The sequence below is a fragment of the Neovison vison genome, chromosome 7 (assembly GCF_020171115.1).
Source record: "Neovison vison isolate M4711 chromosome 7, ASM_NN_V1, whole genome shotgun sequence".
In the NCBI taxonomy this organism is placed as follows: Eukaryota; Metazoa; Chordata; class Mammalia; order Carnivora; family Mustelidae; genus Neogale; species Neogale vison.
This window is the reverse complement of record NC_058097.1, coordinates 111,487,834-111,502,361: the sequence shown is the minus strand read 5'-3', so window position 1 is coordinate 111,502,361 and position 14,528 is coordinate 111,487,834. Positions and strand designations below refer to the sequence as shown.

General features: G+C 38.9%; 1 long non-coding RNA gene across 1 annotated transcript; it reads left to right on the top strand.

The window, feature by feature from the left end:
• Positions 1-557: 557 nt before the first annotated feature.
• LOC122912383 lies at positions 558-3,946 on the top strand. The gene is made up of 3 exons (XR_006385610.1): positions 558-639; positions 1,080-1,165; positions 3,915-3,946. It is a non-coding gene; the product is annotated as an uncharacterized LOC122912383 (long non-coding RNA).
• Positions 3,947-14,528: the final 10,582 nt, after the last annotated feature.

Here is a 14,528-nt window from a genome sequence, read left to right as displayed (position 1 = left end):
TTCATCCTCCCTCCCTCTCTTTTTCTCTGTTTCTCTTTTTCTCTGTTTCTCTTTTTCTTTCTCTCTCTTTCTGCCTCCTTTTCTCTTTTCTTTCCTTTCTTCCCACTTTTCTTTCTTCCTTTCTCTCCCCAACCCCCCCTTCTTTCTTTCGCTTCCCTCTTGCCTTCCTTTTTAAAAAGTTCACTTGAATTGCTCTGTCCCCTCGGGACAAAGGAGGTCTGCTGAGATCCGGGACAAGAGGTACATCTTTAAAAAAGAAGGAGGGTGGAGGGCAGGAAATCTTTCTGTTGGTGTCGTTCTACTGACATCACCATGGATTTGGTGTTCAAGTCCACAAGCCAGGCAAAACTCAAATACATTTTCCCGTTTGCAAGCAGCTGCACAGTGAGTTTGCCTTCCATTAGTAAAGGAACAATGAAGGAAAAGCAAACCCTGCGTCTAAAACATGGCCAATGAAAGAAGGTTGGAATGGAAGCCAAGAATCCTGCTGTGGTGGAAGGGGGCTAGACTCATGAATTCTCCACAATAAGATATTTTACTTCTTTTAACAGCCCCATCAGCAGAGACAAATAATGACTCCTGAAACATTTCAGAATCAAAAAGTTAAAACGGTGTTTCAGTGATACTACATCTTGCCAGGTAATGATTGCCCAACTTGATTGTACCTTAACCGTTCTTAATTATTGATAGCCTGTCTCTTTCTCATATTTAGCAAATGAGCGGTTTGGTATCAAACATTGGAATTTGTAATATTCTGAGACCTCACATTCCTGTTTGATCATTTTTCCGGTAAAATCGTTCTCCGCGTTTGTCGATAGCCAGGGAAATTCCAGGAAAAAATGTGAAAGTGACTTATTTGCAGAACCTTTATAGCATGTGTAGTTTTGGAAATTAAGTAAATATAATGTTGCCCAGTGATTTTCTAGAATTATATTTATTTCATTGTTTGGTGTTCCGTTTTTACTTCATTCCAGAATTAATTCTAATTTAGCTTTATCCAAGAATTGAGTGACAAAAAGAAACCAACCGATGAACAAACAAAAGAGTCTTGATCCACTTAAAATAATTTTATTTTCCAGACGCGGGCTAATGGTTTGAAGATATTGGCCTAGCAAGATGGCAACGAGCTTAAAAAATAGGATTCCTATGAAGTTACTTTTCTCAGGTAATAGTGTTTTCCCTTAACTTCCCCAAACCTTCCGTTTCCTCAAGCACTGCAGATTTTTAGGGCACGCCTGAGTGCTTTAGTTCTAAAGAATAACTGCATTTTGAACTTGATTTTTTTAAAGTAGCAAATAGCTTTATAATATTCATAGCAGAGCAGTCATGGCATTCAATTCTATGGAAGTCAGGAAAAAAAAATTGAAGTTATTACTTAACAGTGCTTACTTCTTTTGACAATGATTTAGCCAGAACTCATTTGAAACCGTCAAGCACTTTCCTTAAACTCTGTGGCTATCTTGGGTAATTGAATTGAAAAATGTAAATATTAGAGGATTGTCTCTAAAAAACCTACCGTGTGCTCTGAATCCCTGGAAGATAGGGCTTGTATAACTAGCATAATAACAATATGGACATTTTAACTTTAGTCCTAGGTTGGTAATATAGCATGGTGTTTAATACAGCTATCTCCATCCCTGTCCAGTGGCTAAGATTTGAGCTCAGCTATCAGGACACAGGCAGTTTCCTTTTAGTGGTATTGAAGGACTTCGTGCCACTTAAAAATGTTTAATAGCACAAATAATATATTTGCTTGAGAAATTACCTCACTCTCTTTGCCATTGTTCATAAGCATTCAGCTTGCATTTTCCAACTTAATTATGAGTATTACCATCTAACAGAGCCCCACAGAATCTTGCTTCATAAAGCAAGCCAAAATTTCCTCTGAAAAGAACTTTTCTTTTCCTCCTTAACACAGAGAAGGTTCTTGAAGGAGGTAGTCAATTAATATTTTGGAGAAAATACCTCCTTCCAAACAAACCATTCTTCTATGAGTCAGGATTTGACCTATTTTTTCCCCTGCAATCCAGACATCTTCCAATTTCTTCTTTTATTTTCTATAATTAAAACGGTGGATTGTTTGGAAGCTAACACTACAAACCATTTGGAATGAGTAGCTTTTCTCTGACCTATATTTACAAAAAAAAAAAAAAAATTTAAATTTAAAAAAGAGATGCCCCAAATTAAAACATAGCATCACACTCCTTTCTTTGAGGTTTGACGATGCAAATGTATGAAGATGGCTCTAATTGAATGACTAAGTATAAAACTTGGACAGATTTTATTTCGTTCATTGCAAACAAATACTGCATTCCGTCTTTTTAATAAACCTGATAATAGTAGCTAGTCCTCATCACTCTGGAAGCCTGGAATGGTTCTTTTCCACCCAAATGGGAGTTCCTCTGTCCCACATGCTCCTACAACCCTTCACAGTGTGCAGAATGCCCATCCTCAAATGCTTCTGGACCTGTGCCTTTGTCAGAAAGATCAAAGGAAAAGAAGAGGCTTGGAGTTCTTTTTAAGATCTTTCCTTTTAGAAAGGAAATCAGCATTTTAGAATGAAGCCAAGACCACTTGGAGGTGATCGGTTTGGACCTTACTTAATTCCACTTGCTCTCATTGTTGCTTTGGATCTGAAAGTCAAGCCACAGAGTTGCACGAAATTCTCAGTTTGGGGAACCTTCACCGCATGAATAGGCTTCCAGGAATCCTATCGACGGCTCAGTCCTAGTGAAGTAGGCAGATGATGGGGTATCTGAGAAGGGTCACATCTCAGGTCCTATTGGTCCCTGCCGTTGGTTGGTTTTGTGTTCTCTTGGTTCCACCTTTCAGTATGTGTGCATAAGGGCCCGCTCTTTTCTCTAAATAATCCCCAAATTCAGCTTTTTTGTACTTAGTAGAGCCTCCCAGAATCTTGAGGAAGTCTCATGCTTATGTCACGGCAAAGGAAGAGAATTTTTGTGAAAGCCAGGATCTATAGACATCGCTTAACAAAAATTTAAAAGTTTCTTCTTAGGTTGGGTGAAGGATGGAGACATATGTTTTTCCCAATATCTAGGGAGGGCGATTATTTTGCTTTTTATCATGTGTCCTAGAAGTGCTTATGATTCAGACTGTGCCTTTAAGAAAATTCACAAAAGGAGCTGTTAATAAAGCTCCGTGGTCTTGGATGTCCCATTTTTATGTGTGGAATATTGGCTTGGGAGAAAGAATGCTCTATTGACAAATGTAATAATTTCATAAGGCTTCAGAAACAGATCCATCTTCATATCCTTGAATAGTTTTGGGGGGACAATTACACAACTTCTTTTCCAGTTCAGATTTTATAATATATGCCCAAACTTGTTCTGTGTTAGTGTTGGGACCAATAATGGGGGTGGGGTAGAAACAAAAACACAAACTTTTCCTGAAGATGAGTCTTCTCATTTAATATAGCTAGAAATCTCCTCTAGAAGACTTTTCAGAAAATACTTATCAGCCTGTTGGTGATGCTTGTCAGTTTATTCCGCCTGTTTTCCAAAATGCAAATAGAAGGGAGAAATTCACCATCATTTTTCATGTAATTACAGGCATTTAAAGGAAAGAACTTGCACTTGGGATTTCATGTCTTTCTCAATCTCTCTCTCTTTTCTCTCTCTCTCTTACAATCTGATACCGCCTGGGCCATATCGTGTGCTAAGGTCTGACTAAAAGAGCCTTTGGTAATATTAAACATCACCTGATGAGATTTACCTAAAGCCAAGTGTATCTGTGGAATAAGTGAAGACAGAGGGACCTGTGTCGGGGAGAACACAGATGCTGCTGCTTAACCTTTGCCCTTCTAAGAGCAAGATGAAGTCTTTCCATTTTGGACATAAAACACTAGAATGGCAGAATCTTTGGTTGGACTAATGGCTTTAACGTTTTATTTTCAGACATCTCAAACCCCCAAACGAGAGAAGATACTGAGGCCTGTTGCCACAAACCCGTAGATCCGAACTTGTGGTGATAGTCCGCACAAGCTTGTGTCTATAGGTATGTGTCTGTTAGGCAATCTCACAGACTGCGGGTTTTGCCTGTATGCCTACCCAAGTCCCCCTTCCCATCACTTTCATGTCCCATCTTCCCCTTAGAGTCCTTTAAGAGTGGTAGAAATGGAAGGAAGGGCTGGTACGGGAGGAAGGAGACCTGTTGCTCTGAGACGGATGGGCCTCTCCAATCAGTAATTTATAAGCCCTCAATTCCCTTCGCTCGTTAACTATTCTTAGCTCTCAAATTGAGAGATGGGGCTCGCAGGTGAGGCAGCAAGGACTTTGGGTGACTCGGCTTACTATTGAGGGATGAATAAATAGATACCTAACCAAGGGTCTGTTTTGTTTCCTGTGGGCCTAATTGTTTTGAAAGTTACTGTGATCTTTTTTGGAAATAGACAGAAGCTCCCACCCCAGACCATTCTCACCCTGGCTTGACTTGTACCTTGCGGCCATTCTTTCTCCCTCATTGTTCTCAAATCCATCCTTATCTTTTAAAATAAAATTAACCAGGGGAATGGATGCACTGAAGTCTTTATACTTCTGTGCATAGCCAGCACTGTAAGAAAAAGAACTTTTTTATAAAAAAGAGATCGCCTGTTGAGGTCTAACTTCATAGTTGGCTAGAGTTGTAAGTCTTCACATGTTTAAGAGGCTGGAATGAAAATAATTTTATCCCCTTGCCTCTTAAATGTCACCATTGTGCCAGGATTGGAAAGCCAAACTGACTGCAGATCAAAGCAAAAGTGGCTATATTTGTCTCATTCCAACAATGTGAGCTGAGGAGTCTGTAAACAGAACCCAGGGTGAAAAGTTGATCAGATTTGGATGACTCTTAAACTCTTGCATTCCCTTCTGGTCAAACATGGTGCCAGGAATTCCCTTTTAGATTGTTTTGTTTTGTTTTGTTTTGTTTTTTGTGTGTGTGTGCAGACTCTTGTAACCAGAAGGGTCAATATAAAGCAGTTACTGAGTTACCAGTGGCAAAAAGTTTGAAATGCGCATGGTAACATTTTATTTCATTAAAAGCGCTTTTCTCTTCAGAGCCACACTACTCCGGGATGGGAGAATTCTTTTCTTCTATTACGTACATAAAAATGAAATGTTGTCTGTTGGAATTGGGAAGGTGTAGGTACAGATCCCATATGTTTAAGGAGGAGAATGGAATGTTCTGCAAACGCTCCACATGGAGGATATGGTGTACATACATTTCCTTTGTGTTTGCTTGGCATAGCATCGAGGAAGGCTGTAGACCTCAGCTGCCAGCTTGCCAAGAAGTCATTACTTCATTATGGAATGATAGAACATGACATCCAGAAGAGAAAGATTGTCCTCATGGGCATGTATCATGTATAATTGTTTGCCCAAGGCCTTGATCCACCCACTAAGCCAACAATCTGCTTGGTTGGTTTTACCTGCCTCTTTGAAGTGGTGAACTTAGAATGGATAAGCTGCTAGCAAATTAAACTTGTACTTTCCCTGGATAAATACTTATCTTTGATAAAGGCAAAATCTTGTCTCTACTCATCATCCCTTTAACCTGCCATTAAAATGTATTACCAGTGGGACCGATGGAGTTCATGAATCCAAGGGGACGTTGGGTTGCCTGTAGTCCCCATACAAAGACACCAGAAGGACTACAGGTTGGCCGTGAGGGGGCTGCCAGGTTGTTTCTTTGAGGGAGGTTTTTAAGACCCATTACCCCAAGAAAAAAAGATTGTGGGGAGCAATCTTTTCAAGGTTTGTAAAAGACCTAAGATATTATTATTTGATTCATCTGACTAGAAAATATTCTAGTGGAAAACCCAAAGCCCCTGGGCCCTGGCCACAAGAAACAGGATATTAAATATTTTACATGATGATGCAATTCAGTATTTTTCCCCTCCTTCCAGGTCCATGAATGAATGCTTCTGTAGATATTAATTATTCCTTTGGGGCTCCCTCAGAGTGGACCAAATATTCTACAGGAAACTGCAGAAAGTAAAATAATTTCAGGTCTTCCCCAGAAAGACTCTAAAAATATATTTCAGTAGTCTGTGTTGCATGGAGGTATACAGAGAATGAGTATAAAACAAAGTAGTTTTATTAAAATCCTCAAATTATCAGTACCAAAATACATTTATGAAGCTATAGCACCAGGATATTTTGTGTGTGTGTGCGTGCATGTGCGTGTGTATATCTCTGTGTGTGTGTGTGTGTGTGTGTGTGTGTATATATATATATATAGAGAGAGAGAGAGAGAGAGAGACAGGAAATTATAATTCTTATTCCAGGAATTGCATTTGATAAAGGAATTCAACCCTCATCACCAGAGCAGTGGGAGGTGCTGATACTTTGTTTTAAAAGAGTTTCTTGTTTTTATTCCAAAATTAATAAATGGATTTTTCTATGTGGGAAGAAAATGGTAGGTATGGGAAATAATTAACTTGAATTTAAATTTAATATAATTCCTTCTTTTTCAATGTGCGTACTAATAACTCCCAAGTACCTGTTTGGTCCTATGAATCTTTGTTGGCTGTGTATGGTATTTAACCTCATCTGATGTACCCTAGCCTCTCTAATTAAGATGTTTTAAGCTTATTATGCCTGAAATAGTGTTGAAATTTTACAGAGAAGTCAATATGAATGACTCTAAAAATTTCAAAGATTTATCAACGTCTAACACGGTGCTCAATGAAGGAAGGTTAGAAGGAAGTTTCTTGTTTCTTTTGGGATAGCCATATGGCAAGGAAAATTACGAGATTCAATCACTCATTCACCCAGCAGAGTTTTATGAATGCTGACAGTATTCAGTACTTTGTAAAATGGCAAAAGATAATGACTGTGACTTCAAAAAAATGGTTATTTGGTGAGGAGCCCCTTTGTAGAATTTCATGTCAGTTACCAGATGACTTTTAATGAGTCTTGCTTTACTCCTAACAGTTGCCCAGCTTCCAAATACCTAATCAGGTACAGAATATGTTTACTCATGGGGAGTCCCCCCCGTCCATTATCTCAGACATCTGTAGCATTGTTTGAGACTCACCCTCATTTCCTTTATGGGGCGTGCTGCTGCTAGCACTTCAGACCTCTGTGTTCAACAGGCCGAGAGTCTGGAATATATGGATTCCGAATTATCTTTGGAATCTGGTTTTGAAAGTTAAAGTGTTTAATAGATTGTCTCTCCCTAAAGATATATAACTACTGTTCTATAAATGCTACTTATTTTATTTTTTACTTCCTTCCTTCAATAAGACTTTTTATGACATCATTCCATATCATAATTGCATGTTGTTATTGCATGCCTACAAATATTTACACTAATTATGTAAAGAGCCATAATTGCACTAATACATGATAATGGGCTAAAATCAGTGTAAATAAACAAGGAAATTCACACAACCAAAAGAGCAGGGTATTGAAAACCATTAGTATTCTAGCAGCAACATCTTTCTGTCTTTGACCCCTAGAAGAAAATGAATTTTTCCACTTCTGGATATTTAAAAGCTCTGTAAGCTATACATTTAGGCTAATATACTAGCACGCTAGCACATCAAAACCTATACTGTCTTTGTTCTGTCTTCTTCGGTTAACTCTTACGGGCTCTTTTATTGCCTTATTTTCTGTTCTTAAAGGTTAGGCCTTCACAGTATTTACAGAATCAAACAAATGGTCAGTGCAAGGAAAATGAAAGAAATTCAAATGCAGAGGAAACACAATGACTTACATTTTCTTCTAGTGTCCTAGTGAATGTTTAATCTTAAATGTAATTGAGTGTCAGGAGGCAGAGGACTCACAGTTACTCCTTGAATTTCTGTATGAGATCCAGGACTTAAGAGAAACTTGTCAAATTGAATTCAGCCATTCTGCGATTTCTTTTGTTTTGTTTTGTTTTGTTTTCTTTCTTTCTTTTTTTTTTTTTAACACCATACTGTGAAGTTACAATATAAGTTACAATACAAGAGATACGACATAAAAATAAAAATCACCTGGCCTTTATCTTTAGATTCATTTATACTCGTACTTTACCCATTCATTCATATGCTTTTGCTTTCTTACAACAAACATATTTTTAAGTCTCTTCTTTGTGCCAGGTCGTCAGCATTCAAGTACGGTTAGATTTGCAACGGTGAGTAGCACAGTCCCATCTTTGAATAGCTCAAGGGATAATAAAAGAGGCAGATAGATAAATTATAATGCAATAGTGTTAGGATTAAATTAGAAATGTACATATAAAATTATGAATGATCAGAGGAAGAACTCTTTGAATGGAAAATTGAAGGATGAATGGGTGTTTGCTGGGTAAAACTAACTTACCAGTCTTTCCCCAGAACCACTGATCCAAGAGAGGCAGTCTCCTCAAAAAAGGTAGCCCCATTCCTTGATATCTGCATCAGGGAACAGGGTTGGAAAAATTGGGAAAATGGTCCCTCTCCAGGTTAGTAGAGCAGGATGATGAAACACCAACTCTACAGCATTTGGGTCTTTTTTTTTTTTTTTTTTTTTAAACATAATCAGCACCATAGGACTATCACTCATTTATCTACCATGTGCTTAGACACTCCTCCATCTCTGTATACCTGGGCCCAGCTTCTCTGTGGAACAACCTTTACCAGGCAAAACCAGAGTCCAGCTAAGCTATGAGGAGATCTACAGGGCCACCTGTAGATCAGAGAGCCTTCCTCATTGGGAATTGCAACCCTGATCCAACATCAATTCACATGGAAATGGGAAACCACCATCAAGCTGTTAAGAAGGAGTCTGTCTGCTGCCCCAGCATCAAACTGAGACTGATGATAAAGGGAATACCCAGTTTAAAAATTAAAAGCCAATAGGGAAATATACTCTTCCTTTAAAAGGGGGGGGAAAAGTCAACATTTTACACATTGCTAAATTATTGGGGAAAGAATTTATACCAAAAAAAGTGCTGAAACAGTCAACTCTGGAAGGAGGGGCACTTGATAAATATGAGAATTATGTAATATTATGGTAAATACTATTGAGTGAATGTTCAGCATAGCTTCTATGTTGTTTACCTCTGCTTTGCTCATAATCCTAGTTCCTATAACTTTTCACCATGTTTTGGCTGAAGCTCTTTCCCCTTGGGTACTGACGCTTTGGAGATTACAGTTGTTCAGTTTCACAGTAGAAACAGTCATTTTTCCTAATTATTTTTTCAATTGTTCAAGTTTAAATATTGGTCTACTTTTATATTCTGTTAACAGATGCCAGAGGGCATTAGTTTGATCAGAATAAACACCAGTATATAACATTACCATAATTCTGATGCACCAATAATATCAAGAAAAACGACCCTTAGTATTCCCTCCCTTCTTGTAGGCACAGTAATCTCAAACCAAGATTCTTGTGTTATTTTCCTCTACTGTTGGACCCTCTGATGTGTTATCTCTTATGAATGGCCCAAGTAGCTGACAGCATGAAGAACAATTATAAGACTAACTTGTCATTTCATTGCCTAAGAAATGGTAGCTTTCCAGCCATTGTGACTGCATGTTCCCAGGTTGAGGTAGTAGGTTGTATAGTTTAGAATTACATCAAGGGAGATAACTGTACAACCTCCTAGCTTTCCTTGGGTCTTGCACAAAGCAACATGCCGAGAACGATCATGATTCCTCCAGGCCTTTTTTTCTAGGAAATTCTGTGGAAGGTAAGATTGGGTACAGTGGTTCTACTGGCATTTTAGAATTCAGGTTTTGTTTAATTCTTATACCCATCCTGTATTTTCATGTTCTGTTTCTTTGGGTTGGATTTAGTTTTACCAAAAACATGAGATTTTGAGGGATTCAGCTTACAGTTATCCATTGTCACAATAATGCTGCATACACAAAACCTCTGTGACAAACAACAATAAACATGTTTAGCTCATGAGCCTGTGGGTCAGTGACTTCTACTAGACAGTTTTTCTGGTCTTGGCTGGTCTCATTCATTCTGGCTGTCAGCTGTAGGACAGGGTCCCTGGGATGCTGAGGTAATTCAGTTCTATGCCCTACACGGCCCGTGTTCCAACAAACTCTTCCTTGCAGGCTCTCATGGTGAAGGCAGAGGAGCAAGAACAAGGAAGAGCCAAAAGGCTCAAGTATTTTGCAAGCTTCTGAGGGCTTTACATTTACTAATACCTCATTGGTCAAAGGAAGTCATATGACCTAGTATGGAGCCAGAGTAGGAAGCGCTAGTAGGTTCTTTGGCAAAGGACAGGGACTCAGGAACACATGACAGATGGTGGCCGTTTTTGTAGTCACGTTGTATTTTCTTAGAATTCATCAGATTGAAAGTAATTATGCACCCTCCATCCTAGGAAGCTCCCAAGATAAGAAGCCATGTTTGTGAATTCACATTTAGGATTTTGGGCTAAGCTGGCCTTAGTCTGAATGTTATGTATATCCCTGGTAATGAGGTGTATTCCAACCAAGTTCTGTGGGAAAATGCCAAGAGACTGGACTGGTAATAATATGGGGATTGACTAAATCAGAAACAAAGCTCAGTCATTTCATGTTGATAACTAGTGTCAAGAATGACAGTCATTTGGCCTTAGAGTGAACTCACACGATCAACCCAGAGTATATCAGTGACAGAGCAGCACTAGCAACCAAGTCTGTTGGCTAGGATGGGGTTACTCCAAGCCTAGATGCTTTCAGTAGAAAATGCAAAAAGGTAGTCAGAGGTACTTAATGAGGTTATTTAATCCATTTGATGACTTTCTGGAATTTTAATATGCAACATATGTAAAAGAATGATTTTGCACATTTTAGTTGTAGCTCACTCGTGCTCGCTCTCTCTCTCTCTCTCTCTCAACTATCATTAAAAAAGAGACGAGATCCCTGTGTCACCATTATGATTCCAGGCTCAAATATTTTCATAGTGAATTATGGCATATGTTAGGCTACTAAGAGGTTCAAGGATAAGTAGCCCCAGCTTGGTGTTAAAGCATAGCTAGAGGTTCAGGTTTGTTTTAGGCCACCCTGAAAGTCTTCTGTAGAACTGGAAGTGATACTAAGACTCCTGTACGGTCTTCATTTCTTCGTTTACTCATTCATCCTTTAGGAAGGTCTTTGGCCTTGCTCTAGAGGACATTGTCATTATACATTTATTATGAGTTTGACATGAAACACAGGTATTACCTGTATCTGTGTTGGCTTAGGGTTTGTATATTAAACATTTGTAGCCACTTGGCATATAAGGACCTACTTAGTACTGTTTATACATTTATAAAGCTTTTTTTTTAATCAATTCATCTTCTTGTACAAGACAATAAGATCCTTTCCTTGCAGTGGCATTGACCTTGAGTGATTTCACACAGCCATGGCTCCCTAGAGCCAAGTAGTATTCGGGGTCATGCTTTGAAAACAAGCTAACTTTCATATGACTGGATTTCTACTGACTAGGTAATAAGGATGTACCCACTAGATTTTACATAATGCTCTCTTTGCTTTTAGAATGGCTGTGGTCTCTAGAAGGTCACAGTGTTGCCATTTTCCAGCCAGTAGCCCATGGGAGGACAGAGTTTGGGAACTGCAAGAAAAATAAATTGTGTTGGAGGCCACTTTAGACACGTCTTAATCTAAGTTATAGCAGTACAGGATGGGTGAAGTATTCTTCAACATGAGTCATTTCTTATCTTCATCTTTGGTGAGTATGTGTTCTCTTTCCTCAGGGGAACTGTTCCCTGCATTTGACATCTGGTAATCATTCTTGCTTCCAGAAACCACAAATACACCATAGTATAACACAAATGACCATAGTATCTTCTGAGACTTAGTTTTAGCTAAAAAGAAAAAATAAAGAGGTACTCGTGCTACACTTTAAAATATCATCAAGAAATTAAAACCTCTCTATGGGTGGTGCAAATGTTATTTTAATTCTTTGGAATGTGGTAATTTCATCCAGCTGTTTTCTAGCACACCAGTAGACTTCAGAACGTCATGTGTTGCTGGCATCTTGACTGTCTTCACCCATCAGGGAACATTTCACTGACACGATTTAAGGAGATCTGGCCAGTTAGAATAGTGAGTTTGTACTTCTTCATTTGCATGCATCAGATTCTTTTTGACTTTGACCTGGTGTATTAGTAGAGACTTTTGACTACTATGGGATAACACCATTGATCTCCTTCTTGTTTGGAAGTATGCACTTCCAATGTTATTCTCGGAAGGACGAACCCTAGCTGTTTCAACGTTGGCTTTGGTTTAGTGTCTTCTCTGAGCTTTCTGAAGAACCAGAAAGAAATGAATAAACTAAGGTTTTCTTATTCAACCAAATATATATTCTCTAAATATTTAGTACAAGTTTGACCTGCAACACCTTACTTCATTACCATTCTTGTCCCCAGTGTTCTGTTTCCCTCTGTCTCTTCCCTTCCACATTCTAACCCTGCTGAAATATTTGTTTTTCTCTTTGGAGTAGGACCGACCTCTGATAGTCTTTACCTTCCATTTCTCTAATAGTCAGATTTCTGAGTTCATTGAAAGCTTCCTTTCAATAATGTTTTTCAAACTTCAATTAATACAAATCCCCACAGATCTTGTCAGAACACAGATTCTAATTCAGTAGGTCAGGACAAGGCTTGAAATTCTGTACTCCTCACCGACTCTTACGTGAAGCTGAAGTTGTTGGTATAGAACATACTCTTGGGTAGCAAAGTTCTACATGATCACCTGCTTTTGAACCCCAGGATGTCCGGGCTTTTAAGCTGAGGGCAAGAAATTTGGAGACAGCTTTCCATCTTTAGATAAGTACAGCAATTTTGCCTCTAATTGTAGTCACTAAGCTTATCTTTTAAAAATATCTTAGTTCCTTTCACCAACAGAACTCAAGATGCAGCCCTGTGAAAGTTGCATCTTAGAAATAGCGACACTGTGACATTGAGCGTAGTCCTAAAGACTTATCTGGTTACAGGGATCATCCATTCCACACATCCTTGAATAGCAAACGTAAAGAGAATCCAGCCAGCAGTGTGAGTACAGGTACCAAACCCGGCTCTGCCATGCTCAGATCATTTAAGATTTCTGAGTGTCAGTGTCTAAATATATAAATCCGTGGACTAGACCCAGACCATTTCTGAGACACCTGTACTGTAGAATATCCTACAATTCTGGATCTGTCATTGAGGAATCTTAGATGCCAGTGACTACAATCTTCCTAGCCTCCATATCCTTCTGTTTTATAACATGGCAGGGGATATTCCCAGTTCTGTCTCCATGCTGTCAAAGGAACACGAACACAATGGTAGCATTTGCAGGTACAGTGACCACATGAGCTGCCAACACTGAAGGCCGCTTTAAAGCAATGGAAAAAGTAGCCTAAGAAAACAGCAACTATTAATCCTCTTGGTCCTTCCATGTTTGTAGATCACTGGGGTAATAAAGAAGAGTAAATTAATTTCTGCCTAGTTAATGTCTAAGAACGGGGTACATTAAAGCACTGAATATCATTCTCCAGTAGAGGTTATCTCAGTGGTGAACAGAAGGGGGTATGTGGGATATGTGAAATTCACTACCTCCTTCCCCAGTTCCTGTTTGTGCTCTTTCTAAACAAAAATTATGTGCTTCATGCTCCACCACCAACTGCAGTATGGAGCACACGAGAGCCTCTGTGGCCCTTCTCAACCCTTTTACATCAGTCACAGAACTCCCACTGTTCTGTGCTAATGCAAAATGCAATAACGTTTAGCATCAGGACATCTCTGAGTCAAGAGGTTAACGGAAAACACATCTCCCATTGTGTTCCTGCAGCTCTGATACTGTTAATGGTGAAAACACCATGGAGACAAATAGATCTCTCTTTATTCAGGAAGCTTGGAGTGAAGAGAAAATATATATGACACCTTTACAACACGAGAGCCCTCTCTATATGGTGCATTAAGGAAGGGCGGAGGAGGGGGAGGGTCACCGACATCGTGTGTGATAGGGTTTGAGACTCCTCTGGATGGAAAATTCTGTCTCTTCCATTTTCTTTCTGTTGCTTTAGTAAATAGTTCCAGTTCTGGTCGGAGGAAGTGCGATTTAACCTTTCAAGGGAAAAATTCAGGGTAAAAGACTTCATGGGTATTTTCTCAAATGTGACCAAATTGCTCTATGAAGACGTAGATGCCTCTTTCTTTCCTATCCTACCTTTGTGCAAGCTTGCCCTTATCTTTTGTGTGCTTCAGATAGATTGTGGGCCAGTATGCTTATAAAAGGGAACCAAAGCGCACACACACACACACACACACACACACACACAAAATGCGTTACAATTTTTCTGACATTTCACTTGAAAATTACCCAAAAGTAGACTATGAGTTTTATATGGCCATATAAAGATCATATGGAAATTTACTTAATATGGTCTTATTTTCCATTCACTTGAGAATGCCCCTCAGGAAAGTCTTTGTCAAGGACACTTCCTGTTCCTATAGAACATTCTTTCCCCAGTTTTATTGAGATATATTGGCATACACTGCTGTAGAAATTAAAGGCATACAGCGTAATGGTTTGGCATACACATATTCTAAAATGGTGATAGTAACAAGTTTCATTAGCA